We start from the raw sequence: 17,023 nt of genomic DNA, 5'->3' as shown, positions 1-17,023 counted from the left end.
AAAAAAAAAATTGTGTGAGTGATCATCTCCATAGAATCTCCGGGTTGATAAGAATCTTAATCATTACATTAGCATAAAGCCACTTGACAGGAGTGGCAGAATTCGACTCTGAATAGACTCCCAAAATTAGAGGATTAATTAGTAAAAGAGCATAGTGTTTCAACGCAAAGGAGGAATGAAACAATCACATTTCTGAGACCAGAAAGACTGCAGCAGTAATTATGGATTTAGGGGCTGGGGATGAAGCAGATGTTTCCAAAGACAGCAACAAAGAACCTACCTTTCAGGGGCAGGATGGCCCAGTCAGCTGAATATATCTCATGCTTTCCAAGCTAGTGAGACAACCTATCTCTTGATAGAATCCAAGTCTTGGATTGGACTCTAGTATCACATAAGCCAAGTCTGGTAATATACGCTTATATTCCCAGCATTCAGGAAGTAGAAGAAAGAGAAGATCACAATGATGTTCAGCTACATAGTGAATTTAGGCAAGCCTGGGATACAAAAACCTTGTTTTAAACACCTAGGCCAAACCACATTAAAAACCACAAAGAAAAAAAAAAGAAAAAAACAAAAACAAAATAACAACAACAAAAAAAACCCCCAAAAAACAAAAATCAAAACCAAACAATATCTATGAGTTCATGAGCCACTACTGATAGCAAGCTTCTATTCTAAAATGTTCAGCTAATTCTCCGATTTGTTAACATAACAGGTTTCTTAGAACAGCAATACGAATTAAAGCCTAGAACATTTTATTACATTTCCAGATTATGTGTCACATATTTAAACAGAAAATAGTTCCATATTAGAATATGACTCTTACTCCCAGTAAGAGTCAGGTTTTGCTATTGTTTTTCTATTCTTCTCTTTTTCTTTTTATAGAATATAGTTGTGGTAGTCTGTGGAAGTCTGTAACATACACGGTGTTTCTGTGTACTTTCAGAGCAGCAGAGGAAAAATGTCTAGAAGGCTGGATGTAGCTGGGCCAGTTCTCCTCTCTGTGGTATAAGTATCTTTCTGTGGTCTCACTACTGTACAAGCCTCACTAGGAACATACAAGCAGGTCTTTCAAGAGAGGGAATATAGTATCTGATAGGCTGAGAGGAACTGGGGCAGGAATTTCACCTTAAGGTGCATTCTAAATCAGAACCTTCTATGGTTTACAAAGAGGTGTCCAAGTCCCAGCCTTACACCACAGAAGTATCAGTGACTTTGAGGCTACCATAAGCTGCCAGTGAGTGAAGAATTGCCTCCCTTATTTTCATGAAGGTTGTATTGAGTTAAAGAGATTCTACCTGACTCTTTCAAAGTCACAGCATTTTTAATGTGTGCTTTTGAACACAAGCAGTCTGTCTCTCCAACCTGTTTTTAATTACAGAACAGGCTTAATCACTCCTGGACATTGGCATCCTTGCATGCCAAAGCTACTTTCTTTTTGAAAAGTATGACTTGAACCAATGTTTCTCTCCTCAGGCAGGAAGAGCCTCTGCCAGCTCCTAACTAAGAAAATTTCAGATTCCAATGTAAAAGGCCCAGGGAATACTTCAGCTGGACTTCTGAGAGTCATGAGACCATGATTGAATCAATATATGTGGTCAAAGGGTAGAAATATTTTGATTGTTTCTCACTAGGTTCTGGTAAATATTTACGACTAAGCACTGTAGTCCGTTACCAATAAACAAACAAACAAACAAATAAATAAATAAATAAATAAATAAATAAATAAATAAATAAATAAATGGTATATAAAAAGGAGCACAAGGCAGATCCCCCATCCAGAGGCCAAGGGCAATGTAATCTGACCTTATACTTTAACTCAACAGTTGAATCAACATGCCTAATTCCAGAAAAATACACAAATAGCCCAGTTTTTCTAGCCCTGCCTCGATTTCAGTCTGAGAAGTGTGCTTCTCCTCTGTAATAAACCATCTCTGTTTCTAACATTGTCTGCCTGCCCCTCTTGTAGTTCCCGTATGCCAAAACCTAGAAATCACAACAGGCAACCTCCAGACTCTATGTCTTTACAAGAGAGATATGCTTACCTCTGGAGAGGGAGAGGGCTCACCCAGAAGGCATTTAAATCATAAGCTTACAGGTCCATTAAGAGTTCTGCTAATTGCAGCCATGGGACACCTTCCTGTTTGAAAGTTTACTGTCCGCTTGGATGGGAAGAATAAACAAACTGGAGTGTATGACAATTAATTCCGGCTCATGTGCAGTTCACAGATGGCAGTATTGTGGATGTGGTGCCATAAGAACCTCTTGAGGGAGAGATTCTGCTCCTTTGAGGTAAGTGGAAAGAGTGGTGGAGAGGGTAGCGTTCAAATTCAGTATGGAAAATTCAGATAGTAACTCATCGGCTTCTATACATCTAACACTTGTAAAGATAAAGAGGTTATTTGGATATCCTACACTTACTGGTTGTGCTGGTTTCCGGAGACAACCCAAAACATGTAATATGATCATCTCTTTAAAATGCATTAAAATTGTATGTGCTGATTTGAATTTGTTATAAGGTCTAAGGCAGAAATGAACAATCAACCATGACAGTAACAGCTACTGTAAATTGCTACTTATTTTGATAAACATAAACAAACTTCATTTTTAAGTTTGAGGCACATATTTGATAGATCTAAGAATTTAGACACTTATAATGGTGAAGTTCCCTCCAAGCCTGTACTAAGTGCTACAGCTCCTCTTCTCCCAAGAAGAAGCCATATAACAGACACCCACAGACACTCCAGGATGTTCTCAGAAACTTGATGTGGATTTAAAATATTTCATCTTTTTAAATTTACCTCCCAGTTCCCATATATTTCTGATTCGGAATCTTCCTTATGAGTTGAAGTTTTTGACTTCAAGGTCCTGTTTATTGTCTTTTGTTCTGGCCCCCAGTTCTCTGCTGCACAGTCTTTATTGTATGCAGAAATGAACCTGTAGCTTTAATCTTGTCAGGAAGTTAAGTAATATCCAAATTTTCACAGATAGATAAGAATTATGTATGCTGATAGGATATGACTGATAGCTGAGAATTGCTATAAGACATGAGGAACAATATTGCTGTTGTGCAAGAAAGACGTCATTTCTTACTTCCATCTGTCTCATCTCCTAGACTTTTTAATTCAATATATAACAGACAATAATTATTTGTGTCAGCTTTTTTTCATTAAATAAGACAGAGAGATTATTTGTAGCAGAAAATTGAAACCTAAAAGTTGGAGGTTTTATTAATTCCTACATTCATATGTTGTTAGTCAATAGAATGAAAACTTATTTAAATTTTGTTTCACCAAGTATGTAGCACTCAGAAAACTCAGTGACCACCAAGAGTACATGAGTACTTTGTGTAAGAAAGAGACAAGAAATTCTACTGGAACAGATTATCCTCAATTAATGTCAATAGTAACTACCAATGAACCTATTTTGGTGGAATGACATAATGACTATCTCTTACATTTTGCTTTTCTGCTTTACATCCTTTTCTACACCCCGATCTCAAGATCAAATATACATGTATTCTACACAAGTAATAAAGATGAGCAGCAGAGACAGGTATGGTCAGCGGCACCTCAAGAAGGCCCTGATCATTTAAACAGCATCATATGTTAGTGTTTATATCAAATTTTGTCCCTAAAATCACTGCAAGAATCTAGATACTCCTAAATCCTCATCTTTCTGTTTTCTCCAATTTTCTAAGTCAGATAAATACATAACTTTTAAAACTCATAAGGTAAGTACTATGAGACATTTTTATGGATCGAGTCTGAAGAAAAGAAACATTCGAGACCAAAACAGAAACTTGCTATGATTCACAATGCATAGGGCTGAGAAAACATAGGGGTAGAAATGGAATTTGAAATCACTGCTATTGAAAATAAATAAGGTTCAGGTTGAGGATGGAAGGGACATAAAGTAAATGGGGCAAACACTAGGGTGATATAGAGAAATGAGAATAGGCTCTAGTATGTGGCTTCGAAAGAAAGATGTAGTGATTTTTGACACATAGGATGCAAATTTCATGGAAGGCAAGAACTGCCATTAAGTGGCCACAGAGATCATTCTGTGCCAGTCAAAGGAAAACTTAAGACTAGAGCAGCTGGAAGAGGGGACAGTGAGAGCATTGGAAGAAATACACAATACAGACAACACTTGAAGAACATGCTCCTGGATGGAGGCTTCCTGGGATGCGCATCATTCTAATCATTTAGAACCTGGTGTTCTCATTACCTAAACTCCCACTTTTCATATCTTATAAATTGTCAGCTCAGGGAAGACTATAAGAGCATTTGACTAGTTGAAAATGGCAGAGCTCACTTTTCAACAGCCAGATTCTTGGTCTTTATGCCTCTCTCTATTACCTTCCTTCATTTCCAATCCAGGAATATTTTCTAAGCAATCCATTCTATACTTTGCTCTATTTTAGGGTCTGAAGATGAGAACCCTAAATATTTAACTCCTCAAACTCATGGGACATAGACTATCTGTTTTTCAAACTAATTAGGCATGAGGATGGACTTATTTGAAATCATATTTTGACTTCAAGAGTATACTTTCTCTTCCTACCTAAAAATCAAGAAATAGTCATAGGAGAAAATAGTTTCACATCTTAGGAGGACGTGCATTTAGGAATCTAGTAGCAATATATGGAATGCCAGCTTCAGGTTCTTATATACTATACGGAATGAAAATGGAAAATGGAGAGTTTCCCAGGGCTCTTCTACTTCGAAGATTCATTGAACACAGATAACCAAACGTAGATGTTTTTGGCCTTTTAATATACTGAATTTTATCAAGCAAGAAAGTTATTTGAAAGAAATTATGTATGGCACTGGGTAGGAGTGGCTGTTAATCATCCTGGTAAATAGATTTCAGCTTATTCCCCAAACAGAGAAAAGAAGCAGCATGCAAATTAGTTATAGATTAGCAAGGGTCAGCAGGAGAAATGGTGCTTGCTGAAATAAGGTATGTTCTGTTGCTATAACCAACACAGATTCTGCATATGAGCTTTATACATTATCTGTCTTCTATAGAGGCCAAAAAAAAAAAAAAAAAAAAAAAAAAAAAAAAAAAAAAAAAAACAGGATATTTAGAAGTAGAGATAGCCATATTCCAATATTACCAACTCCCTACCTTCTCAATGTTGGGTATACAAGCACTAAATATTACCAACTCATTACCATCTTAATTTTTGGTATACAACAAGGTAGTAAAATTATCAACTCACTACCTACCATCTTAAAGATCAATATATAGAAGATGTACAGCTTGGTCTTCATGTTAGTCCTGAACTGAAGCAGAGGCTGTCCCAAAAGCTTTTGCCTGTCTTTTTGGTATGTTCTTTTAGCTGGGATACCTTGTTTGATCTCAGTTGTAGAGGATGTGCTTAGTACCACAGTGACTAGATATGCAAGGGTAAGGGGATACTTCTAAAGGAACCCACCTCTCCAAGGATGAGGTTGGGTTGATGAGAGGAAGATTGGTTGAGGGGTGATTGGAAATGGGTCAGTGAGCAGGATATAAAGTGAAATATATATTATGTTTCACCTTATAAATAAATTATATATATACATACCAGATTTTTGGTCTGTCTGCTTCTAACTAAATGTATTATTAATTATATACTTAATAAGTATATATATTAAACCAATAATCTCCAGAAAAAAATTATCATCAGTGGCATTCTTTATTTAGATATAATGGGATTTTGTTGGGGACAGTGATGATTTGATAAATGATACATTTCTCTTCTATTTGAGCAAAGTTTAGGAGCCATAGGTGTATCCTAGAGCTGTTCACAAAAGCCACTTATGTGTTCTTTCACAATAACTGACCTGCTGGAAGATTTATTCCCTGCATAAATGTTATTGTCAAAGTAAAGGAATCTTGGAGAACCAAGCTTTTGAGAAGAACTTAACACAAAATTGACAGCTTCAGCTACACAGAGAGTTAAAGAGTTAATACCCTCTAAGTCATTGTCTCTCTTCTCCTGACTCATTACAATTGATAAAATAAATGATCTTTTCTAAGTTTTAGAGAATAACTTAGATGGCCTAGAAAAATTCACTTAATCAAGCAAAGGTTAGTCTCAGTAAAAATTAAACATATTGTGCTTCTGTAAATTAGGTGATATAAATAAATATTCCCATTAAATATTTTATTCTGAGCTGGAGGAATAGCTCGGTGGGTAAAGCCTGCAGACCAGAATTCAGATCCTCAGAATTTCTATAAAGATGTGGTAGTGTGAGTAAATAATTCCTGTGCTCCTACAGGAGTAGGGACAAGTCTGGAAAGCTCAGCTAACCAGTGGAAAAACACAAAAAAAGCCCAATGTTTAACAATACCTAAGATTATCACCTGACCGCCACATGTACATATACTGTGCCCCTCAGAAAGAGAGAGAGAGAGAGAGAGAGAGAGAGAGAGAGAGAGAGAGAGAGAGAGAGAGGGAGGGAGGGAGGGAGGGAGGGAGGGAGGGAGGGAGGGAGGGAGGGAGGGAGGGAGGGAGAGGGAGAGGCAGGAGGCAGAGGCAGCTGGAGAGGGAGAAGAGGGAAGAGAGGGAGAGGGAGAGGGAGGGAGGAACCATTTAATATCCCTGGGGATCTTTTTTTCTGGGCCCCTGTGAGAACAAAAATCTACAAATGCTCAATTTTTAATATAATATAATGCTATTTATATTTAAAATTTTATATATAAAATATCTGTATATTTCTCATAAATTTAAATAATCTCTTGATTATCTTTAATAAGGCTATAAAAATTATATAAATATGATGTTATTGTATTGTTTAGAACTAAGAATTAGTAAACAATGTTTTTGTTTAATGTATGTACTGTTTTTATTTTCTGTTTATAGTAGGTCCAATATTGGTTAAATCTACAAATTTCTAACTCAAGGAAACAGAGTAATACCTCTAACTATTTGTACAGTTATGCTCAAATGCTTCCTGGATATGAAGAAATCTTGAAGAGATTCACTTAGTTACACAAGGGTAATATTCTAAATTGTAAAGGTAGGTGCACACATCTGAATTATGTTAACATGAAAAGACAATTATCTGCCTAGGACCAAAATGTAATTATTCCCCTCGATTGAGAGAGAATAATGCATTACACAAAAAGTCATCACAGAAAATTTTGAAATACTTTACGACACATTGAATCTGGCAGACACCCAGCAAATCTGACACTATTTCAATTTTAATATTCAAGACCATACCTGGAGCAGCTCTGCTGACAGACTATGAGCAAAATGTTGGAATCCGGAAAGACGGAAGTGTTCTATTTTTGGTCTTCTCACTATTACCTGGATGATGCCCAAGGAGAGACTATCTATTTAATTTAAGACCCACTGAATTATGGTTGCTGGCAAAAACTGATGCAGTTAGGTGTACAAATGTTATGGGGATTATTTTATAAAAATAGCCTCTGCTAATGTTGCCCATACTGATACATATCAATAGTAGTTAGTATATTAAGATAAGAAAACATTTTATGGAAAATAGTTCTAAATCTTTAGCCTTTGAGTTCCAAGGACATGGGAAACTATATTGTAACTTAGAGCAATAATACAGTATCAGGGATGCTATTCTATGGGAAAAAAAAAACTCAGCTGTCATGTTTGAACCTTCAGGTTGTTGATAGTCATTACATAGATGTTTATGTTTTATAAAGTCCAGGTCTAAGAGCTGAAAGACGTTTAGAAGACTTTGAGTTCCACAATAACTTTACTTTGTGGTTCTTTCACTGGGCCTGGGATAAAAGACTACATTCTGTGGTCAAGATCAAGTTAAACATCTCCACCTGGCGGATGAGAGTGTTTCAAACCTGTGTAGCACTGACAAGTTCTCACCTGCACACGCTGGCCCTGCCATTAAACAGTGATCGAATCCACCTAAAATGTACCTAATAGAGGTCTTACATAGGGTTCCTGTTTTTACACTTTTATGAGTCATCCAAGTAGTAATCTTGTGGATTATTCCTCAACTCTATGATAAAGGTATGTTGAGTCACTATTATAATGGTTTGCAACAAAACAGAGCATGTGCATTGTTACAATAATGGTTATTCAACTTGAAAATTTATGTTTATATATATATATATATATATATATATATATATATATATATATAAACATATATATATATAAGATTTCAAATATCCCAGAATGATCTTGAATTCACTATGTTGCTAAGGCTGGGGTTAACCTTGAACTCAGGACTCTCCTGCCATTACTGTGTAAGAGCTGAAATTGCAGGTGTACACCAGCATGTCCAGCTCTACTTACTTCTTATAAAATCTTTAGGAGGTATATAATGCATTAATCCAGCTCATACATACATATTCACAAAGATCACAAATGGCGAGGCCATAGTTCATTTTAAGCAGTCAGATTCTTGGGTATCAGACTGACAATATTCTTGGAAGGTAACATGCATCAGTCAATGTTTTCTTCCTGTCTGGCAGGTCAGGAACCGGCTTTTTTTCCAGGTCACCCCATAATTCTGTATGCAGTGCCTAAAAAGGAAAATAAAGAATCAAAACCCAGCTGAGCAGGAGACATATTTAGGCAGCAAAACCTTTCCAGTGAGGTTTTTGCCTATGACTCAAGACAATCAGTAAATACATGATTGATTAGGAAAGCTCAGTAAAAAAGAGATATTGGAATTTGAGAGGTCAGGCTAGATTGCCCTGCCCTGAAGAGCTCCACCAAGGGACCATCTTAAGTCAATGAGTTATTCACAGACATGCATCATTATAGATATTCAGAACAGGTCACACTCCTCATGAGATGCTTTGTAGACCTGGATCTTAGTTCTTTAATTGCATAAAAGAGATACTGTTAGCCTGTGAGCTTGAATAGTCACACAAAAAAGGCCAGTGGACATCCATTCTGTGGGCAGAGCAGTATGGGAACCTAATTATAATCAGAAGGCTGTTTGATAAGTATGTACTTAGAGCAAGGAGAATGAAGCGGATGATTTTAAGCTTAATGATGTAAGACAAACATCCTAGTGTGTTCCTTTTCACAGTGGGGCTATTCTGTCAAACAATGCTAAAATACACAAATTCCAACCATCTTTTCTCTCTGCTCCAGTGAAGTTTAAGAGGCACAGCCAACATTTACCCAAGATTGTTATTTTTCTATATTTTTGAGTAATTTCTCTTTTGCTGGACAATCATCTTTCTTGTTTGAAACTTTTAATAAATTGAAAATTTTTGTTCAGCTTAGCACTTAGACAACCCAAAAGAATTTGTTTTCAAACAATTCTTAATAACTCTCCAAATTCGTATAGGTTCAAAGTGTTTGCATATATTATTCTCCTAGTAGAATAGCTATCTAAACCCAGAGAACATGTAAAATATGACTTTCTCTGTCTTCTCATTATCTATGTGTACTTTGTCTATTAAAGGGGGAAAAATCCTGGGGTGGGGGCAAGATGGATCAGTAGAAAATGACACTTACTGTCAAATATCAAAAACTAAGTATACTTTAGAGAATACAAGTTGTACTTTGACCTCTATACACACACACACACACACACACACACACACACACACACACATACAAACACAGAGAGAGAGAGTGAAAGAGAAAGAGAGACAGAGACAGAGACAGAGACAGAGAGAGACAGAGATGGGAGAAGGGAGAGAGAACACTAATTAATGACCTTAGCATAAAAAGAGCTTAAAGGACTCAACTTCATTTCTAAAAATAAAAGCTATATAGAATAGGCCATATAATAGAAGATTCCACATATACGTAATATACATCTTGAGCAATGCATATTGATAGTCACTGAGAGTAGTGGGATAACAAGGGAAGAATATTCTGAGTGACCACTAATGACATTTCTTGCAGTAATGATGAAAGCAATATAAAATTATGTAATAGCAAAGCTTGCTTAATGCAAAAAATGTACTTTAAATGTACATATAAACTTTAAAGGAAGGAATTTTGTGACAAAATTTACCAAAGTTTTATATAAAAATATTAACAAATGTTAAGAAATGAAAACTTATGGAAAAATGAAAACATGGGGGTGTTATGTTAAACTCCATTAACTATTAAACAGAACTCCATTTTTTGCTATCTACTCTGGACAACTGACTCTCAGAAAGTTGATATGACTGACTTCTATAAATAAAATAACAAATTTTATCATATTTATCTGTTTTAAAATACAAAAATTTTAACATGTTATAATCAGCAAAATAGTGTAGAAAACTATTTTTAATCAAATGAAAAACTCAAATATTAAACCAGTAATTTAAAAAGTACTTTTAGTTCAACTTGAAACTCAGCCAGATTCTTCAATTCTGAAACCTTTGGTTCAATGAATAGCATTACATTTTAATGATATATTTGTAATGCCATAGCTCTTGTATTGGTTATAAAACAATTTTCAGAGTTTACATTAGGCACAGACAACTACAGCAATTTACTAGCTTCTTAGATTCAGTTTTTCTGTAGATTAAACACTTATTAATGTATTTATTCCTAGATATGTCCAATAGTGTACATTTTTTTCAATTACAGAACTAACTTAAGCTTCAGTGTACACTTCTTGGCCATTCTGAAAACGTCTCAGTTTACAAGACTGAACTTTTTTCTGTGACAAATTTCCCTAGTGTCAAGAGTGAGGCAGTCAAAATGTACTGAGTCTTGACAAACCCAAGGCAATCTGATTTAAGATAGCAGAAAATACCCAGCTACTCCTGCTTCTTTGGGACGTGACTTTGTAGTGTGTGTTTTATGAATCTGAAAGTCCCACAGGGACATGGCCCAACCACTAGGTCCTCAGCTGAGTACATTTTATCTACTCCCTTCCATTTCTTGTCTGACTTTAACCACTCTTTCATTGTATTTCTTGACAGCCTCTAAAATAAACTGGAACTAGCTCATCATCTCAGAGTACCTTTTGTTGGACTTCAAGGAGATATTTTACCTTGACAATGATAATCAAAGCCAAACTCAATATTTTGTGAGAAAAATCATGATGATATTATTTAACTTCATCTCACTATCCAACATGTCAACTAAATCTTAATTTAAAACCAAGGTTACATAATAATACTTCTTCCTCATTTCTGAAGACTTCCAAGAAGCACTGGCATATTTTAGGTTTGATGATGGTCAGTGTGCTTCTTTAATGATTCTTTGTGAGTTTGAGCAATAAATGTGCTGATTCAATTGTAACTAAGGAAATGATCTACTTATAGGTTGATAATTAGACATATTCACATAGATAGATAAATAGAGACAGAAAGACAGACATATACATGATAAATATATACTAAATATACAAGAGTATTAATAACATAGATTTTGACTCATTAAATTATGCTTTTGAGAATTTAGCTACTTACTTTGCATCAAAAAAAGACTTGAAAGTAGGAGTAGCATTTGTGGACTTTGTACACAATACCAAAGGAAACAAACTTAATATAGTTTAAGTGTACAATACTATGGGATAAATAATTATTGTATAGTGCTTTAATTAGTTTAAGTTTTTACTAGAAGTGATTGGACTGACATTCCTTTTCTGGTATTTGTTAAAATGATAAAGGAAAAGAACCTGAATAAAATCACACTGTGCTATGATTATCACACATGTGGGCCAAAGCTGGAGCAAAACTCCAGAAAGCCACTATCAGCATAGCTATGTTATTATTTTCTAGCACTATAATCAAGTATAAAAAGCAAGTGATTTTATTATAGTTATAAATATACAACTTTGTTAATTTCTGAAGTCTTGTCACATGTCTGTCACCAGTACCAAGTATAGCAAGAACACATGTGTGATAGATTTGAACTTTTTGGTTTTGGAGAATGAAAGAAAGAAAATGCTTAGCTTTCTTGAGTCAGTTGCCTATTAAACAATAACTCAGTTGACAAGAAAACCTGATAGTTACTGTTGATGCATACACTTATCTCTCACCTCAAAAGAAAGAAAACAATTTACTGTGAATCCAACAATGAATGACCAAGGTTTGGGAACAACAATCTAATCTTCCCCAAATACCCTTAGTACCATTTTTCAATGTAGTGAATGTCATGAAATTTTAATAGTAACAGAAGAAAGAAAATAATAAATCACAACATTTTCCAAATAAATTGGTGGGAACATTGAGTTGGTTAGTTACAACCAAATGGTAAGAAAGTTACTATAGGCCTCTGATATTATATGCTGGCAATCCTAGCTTTTAGGTTGGTGAAAGCTAAGGGTCTGTGCATTCATAAGGATTTAAATAGTAGTGACCAGCCTTTTGGATCACACAGAAACAATGCAGTGAATGGATATTTGTAAAGCTAAAGACAGTCTAAAAACTATTCAGTTCTTGGCCAGCAATATTCAATTTCCAATAGTTGGGAGTTCCCATGAGTTAATCAGCCTTGAATATATAATGTAGGTGAAACTCTTTTTCTGTGAGCTTTGATTAAGAGTCATAAATACTATTGCTTCTCATATTGGGGAGGTCCTCCAGACTGTAGTGATGAGTACAAGAAGACTGTAGGTTGATGTCAAGGTGATACATAATTGGTCAGTAGAGAATGGGCAGAGACCGATTGCTGGAAAGGAGAGAAGAGGTGAAGCAGCGAGTGATTTTGGAGGAAGAAAATGAAAGCAAACGTGTACGTTTCTCTTGGCGCATCTCTAGCTAGATAAGGTTGTTATGATTAGTTCTAAGGGTTTCTATGGGTCCAATTGATCTTATCTAAATGGGCAGGTTATAACTTTGTCCGCTGGTTGTAAGCTTATTGTGTAAAAAGTTTGTGAAATGAGAGTTTAACATATAAACCTGTTTGATAAGTTAATGGTTGTGGAGTCATATTTTTACCAGGCTGTGTAGGACAGTGTGTCTAAGCAATGACTGAGATGGGCGGGCAAAGTAAGCCACCTAGGAAGTGAACTGAATGTAGGGGATGGTTTGTGGATCCTCTGATCACATCTGGGTGCCCGGCTTTGCACTAGAGCAGCTACATGGAATGAGACTGCCATGCCGATAACAACAGCACCTCTTTTTAATAATTACTGCAAGAGAAGATCATTTGATGTTCTTGCACAGGACCCTGTTTCAGCTCTAAGCACCCACACAGTAGCTAAACATGTCTGTAAGTCAATTTCTACGGGATCTGTTGCCTTCTTCTGTCACCAGGCATGTGGATGATGCATATACATATATACAAGCAGAATGCTTATATTCATGAAATTAAATAGTTAAGAATTCATTTATATTGTTTAGATTATCACTACTACAACATGAACTTGGAAATTCTAGATTCAGAATATTGATATGAAAAAAGTACAAAAAAAGTGGTAGAAAATTTGGAGGTAGAAAACGATTTGCTAACACGAACTGGTAGGAGAGTCATAGTCAGCCCTAGCAACCATGATACCTAGCACTAAATTAACTTCAATCTCTCTAAATGGAAAAGCAGACTTCACTCAGGCATAGGCCTTTATCTCTTGTAGGAGTCAAATGTACAGAAATTTATGACAAAGCATTATAATTGCAAACTTAGTAAAGAAGCAATATAGAATTGAAAACTGAGATAATTTATGATCTGATTTATAGTTGGCAGAGGTCAAGGGCACAATATCCTGAATAGACTCATTATCTTGTTCAATAGACACAGATCACTGGATGTTCCTGTGATAGAGTCTGAGGACTGTGTGCCTGGGTCACAAGTGTTGCATGTCAGTTAGATATGGCTGATACATGCCTCCTTTTCCTCTCCTATGACAGGACACATTCTTTGTTTGTGTTCTATCTGAAAATTATTCAGACAAGGGAGAGGCAGAGCTAGCAACTTGAAATCTAACTTCTCCCCTTCTCATTTTTCAGCTACAGCAGGCACTGCTTCTTCTAACACTTAATCCTGTTCTCTATAATTTGTTTTGTCTCATGGGTCCAGACAGTGGGCAGTTCAAATCAGGCTATTAGAAAAAACCTTATTGAGTCTCTAAACTTCTCTATAGGTTTTGCAGGAACAATTATTCTGTTAAGAGCTCTTTAATGCAGTAAAGATTGAATCTCTTCATATGGTGGATTACCAAAAATAACTTAAGTAAGCTCATTGGCTAACACAACAAAAGGAACCTTCTACAGTAAGTCAGCATGCTCTAGGCACAACAGTTCAGGCTAATTGATGCAATATATACTTCCTATTAATAAATTCAGTTGTAATGCTGCTGTGGACAAGCAAAGAGTACAATAAATTGGATAATTTTCTCAACCTAATGTTTGAGCATGGTTTCCTCATTTTCTGTCTTTCCACTTTCATCAGCATCCAATGGTATAGTATATAGTATATGATTAGCACTTTAGTTAAAAACAGCATGAGCTACTAACTATAACATTAGAAAATCACTTAAGTTTTCTGTGTCCCACAAAATGTAACCCCAATGCTTATGGTAGTCATATGGGCCAAGTGGCATTATGTATAAAGTTGTAAGAACAAAAGAATAGCTTAGCATACATCAATCCTTTCACTTATTAAGGCTTTTAAAATTAAAATATAATTATACAATCTCTCTTCTCTTTCCTTTATTCAAGAGTTCCAACGCTCCCTCTGTTTCCTCTCAAAATCATCACTTCTTTTCTTATTATGCTTTATCTCTATATCTCTGTGTCTATGTCTTTCAACAGCTACATCTACACTTATATCTATCCTATCTATTTTTATGTATATTTATATGACTAAACATATAAATAAAACAAGCTTAGTCTACTTAGTGTTACTTACATGTATATAGTTTCAGGCCTTATCACTTGGAATTGGATCCCCAAATAATGGGCTCAACCCTAGGGACAACTCATCTCAAAAGGGGACTATTTCTCTTTCTCTTAGCACCCCTTAGTTGTCTGTAGTTCCTTTTCTATACTTCACCCAGAAGTGGGCAATTATAATGTCCATTCTGAAGCCATAGAGCTTTGGGGAAGTTTTATACTGTATTACCAATTATATTTTTATAAACTTATTTATTATGAAAAATAATGAGTTGAAACTAGAAACTCAATTAGCTGTATAATCCCTTTCATAGCTCACGTGTATTTTCACCCGAATTATATCACCCCTCATCATGTAATATTATGGATTCTCGGTCTCATTTCTAAAGAATATACTATATGCACACTCACATCTGATTACATATAAGCATTGAACATATAGTAGGCTCAGACTGTACAGAAAAGAAGTTCACTGAGATGCATAACTTGCTACTGAGCAATTGTTTGAGAGGCTGCACTTCTCCAGCTGTGTGATATTTTAATCTGTGAGTTCACATTTATAAAATGATTTTTAGAATATGACATGCTTAGTATAATGTTATGAGATATACTTTCCTTTTGAAAGTAAAAAAATAGATCTAGCAGAAAAAGGAATTCTCTGTGACACTACAAATGTGTCTGTAGGATCTTCAGATAGCAGAGTACAGACAGTTCAAATCTTCAAGAGTGTTTCTTGGAGAGATCTCTGTTAGAAGCTTATACAACACTGATTGCACACTTGTAAATGGTTAGGATTAGTTTATTAGTCAAAATGAGTTTTGTACAGAGGAAAATGAAGCAAAGAATAAGGCTTTCTTTTGTGACATAATCTTATTATTCAGTTTTATCAAACTGCAATAAAGATGTAGATATTCAAGTTGCCTCTTACATAATTGTGCTCACTGTTGGGTTCTACACATTTTTACCATTCACAGTCTCCTGGTCTCCCTCTGTGGTGAGAACCTAATACTTGTCTTTTTACACATTTTCTAATATTTAGTGTTTCCAAGGTTAGCGTTATTGCATAGTACAGCTTTAAGAATTTTATCTTACAGCTGGACCTTTGCACTTTTGATAACTATCTCTCCATAGCATCATCCCTTCCCACTTCCAACCACCATTTTTTTTTTTTTTTTGGCCTGGTTTTTCTAAATTCAACTATTTAAGATTCTACATATTTGAGATATTTGACTTTTGAGATATATTCCTTAATAAAAAAAAACAGTTTCAAATTAAATAAAAATAGAAGCTACTGAGGGGAAAATGTCAAGGAGTTAGAAATACTAAAGAAGGGAATAAGTCCATAACATTAACAATTTAAAATTTTCCAAAGGACTCCATTCTAGAAAGTCAAATATTGTAGAATGGAAAGCGTAGAAATTTTGAGAAGTTATTTCATCAGCTAATCCAAAATTTATTGCTAACCTCAAATGGATTAATGTAAAAGTAAGCAGGAGAATAGATAGGTGGTAAAATATTGATATTGGGAGATACTGATAACCACTCCAGAAGGGTGGAACCCATAGCCTCACAGAGCTGAAAACAGAGCCCAAACTCTCTCTTAGGTGTGCTGCACATATGGAACATTTCATTTAGATAATTCTTTGAAATGATTATATAAAGGCCTAATTACAAGCTTGGTTAAAACAATGGTGACAATAAACACAGTGTCAGAAAATTAACTTCAAAGTACATACTTAGTAACAGAAAAACTATAGTTTTTAGCTCCTTTAATGGGGTCAAGCCTATGACATGCAAACAGTAAGGAAGTTGGTGGAAAAACTTAATCAACCCATCAGTTTATCTGTATGGTTCCAAATATTTGCTGTGGCTGTTTTTCTCTCAAAATTGACTCAATCATACATTTGTGTTGGCATCATTTACAAAAGGTCTCAAAGCTTAAACAGAATACTGTTTTCTAAATTGGGTGACTTGGTCAGATTTTCTTCTTCTGTGAAAGCAATGAACACACACCCACACCCGCACACAAACTGTATAAACCTGTACACACGTACATTATGCTTTAATACATGCATACAGACTATTTACTTCTAAACTCCCCATTTTATGCTATCATAATATTACCATTTAATTGTCTGGATAATTATTTCCTGATAGAGAGTTGAAAATCTTGTTATTTTTTTTTTAATGTTCTTATATGTCAGATGAAACTGATAGGAAGTGAGGGGAAGGAAGAAAGGAGGAAAAAATGCTCAGTCCCCATGATTTTCATAGAATATGAGAAATA

The sequence above is a fragment of the Micromys minutus genome (assembly GCF_963924665.1).
Source record: "Micromys minutus genome assembly, chromosome: 2".
Taxonomy (NCBI): Eukaryota; Metazoa; Chordata; class Mammalia; order Rodentia; family Muridae; genus Micromys; species Micromys minutus.
This window is presented reverse-complemented; position numbering follows the sequence as displayed.